The 1052-nt window shown below is 41.7% G+C and overlaps 1 pseudogene; it reads left to right on the top strand.

Annotated features, from left to right (window-relative positions):
- Positions 1–255: 255 nt before the first annotated feature.
- On the top strand, positions 256–705 carry LOC110335201 (annotated as a pseudogene).
- Positions 706–1052: the final 347 nt, after the last annotated feature.

The following is a 1052-nucleotide window of genomic DNA, read 5'->3' as shown; positions in this document are numbered from 1 at the left end:
CTCTCTGTGCCAACCACCTGAGTACTTTGTTTGAACGTCATTTATAAATTTCTTATTCTGGCACTGGAAGAATATTTTTACTTTCTTTTGGTTCATCCCAAAGCCTGTCTTTTTAAACCTCTGTGCAGTTGGGATGTGTCTGTTCACTGTTTCCAGGATCCAGAAACGTAGAAGAGAAACGTATATGACCAAAGCTTACCCTACGTTTGGTCAAATTGTTTCCCGATAAGAATTATTATTTAGACCTCTGCCATGATGGGTCGCATGCATGTCCCGGAAGGGCCTGTTGCAGTTGGCGCTGCCTTACCGCCCACCATAGCATCCCCACGTGGCTGAAGCTGACAGACATGAAGGAACAGATTTACAAACTGGCCAAGAAAGGCCTGACTCCCTCCCAGATAGGTGTGATCCCGAGGGACTCACACTGTGTGGCACAGGTCCGTTATGTGACTGGAAATAAAATCTGCAGAATCCTTAAGTCCAAAGGCCTTGCCCCTGATCTCCTTGAAGATCTCTACCATTTGATTAAGAAAGCACCTTGAGAGGAACAGAAAGCATAAGGATGCTAAATTCTGCCTGATTCTGATAGAGAGCAGAGTTCACGGGTCTTATAATATCATATCGATATGATATTATAAGACTAAGCGGGTGCTCCCACGCAGTTGGAATTATGAGTCGTCCACAGCCTCTGCTCCAGTGGCATAAATGCTGTTGTGTACACAAGGAGTAAAATCACTTTGAGAAAAAAAATTATTTATTAAGTACTTAGCATATGCTCTGAGCTATTGATATGTATATATATATATATATTACCTTGTATATCCATGACTAACTCTTCTGAAACCATGAGTCAAAGCCAATCTTTCTTCCTTTAGGTTGTTTTGCTCAGATAATCTATTACAGCAATGGACGCTAACTAACAGAGTAACTAATGTTATTTCCTTTTTAAATATGAGAAAACCAAGACCCAGAGAAATTAAGTAACTTTCAGACTTTCACTGTGGGGCCAAGCAACAACTTGGGGGATGGGGCCGTGCTAGTACATGCCTTTC

The sequence above is a fragment of the Mus pahari genome, chromosome 17, assembly GCF_900095145.1.
Source record: "Mus pahari chromosome 17, PAHARI_EIJ_v1.1, whole genome shotgun sequence".
Taxonomy (NCBI): Eukaryota; Metazoa; Chordata; class Mammalia; order Rodentia; family Muridae; genus Mus; species Mus pahari.
Note: the sequence above shows the minus strand (reverse complement) of the source record. Positions and strands in the feature narration are given on the sequence as shown.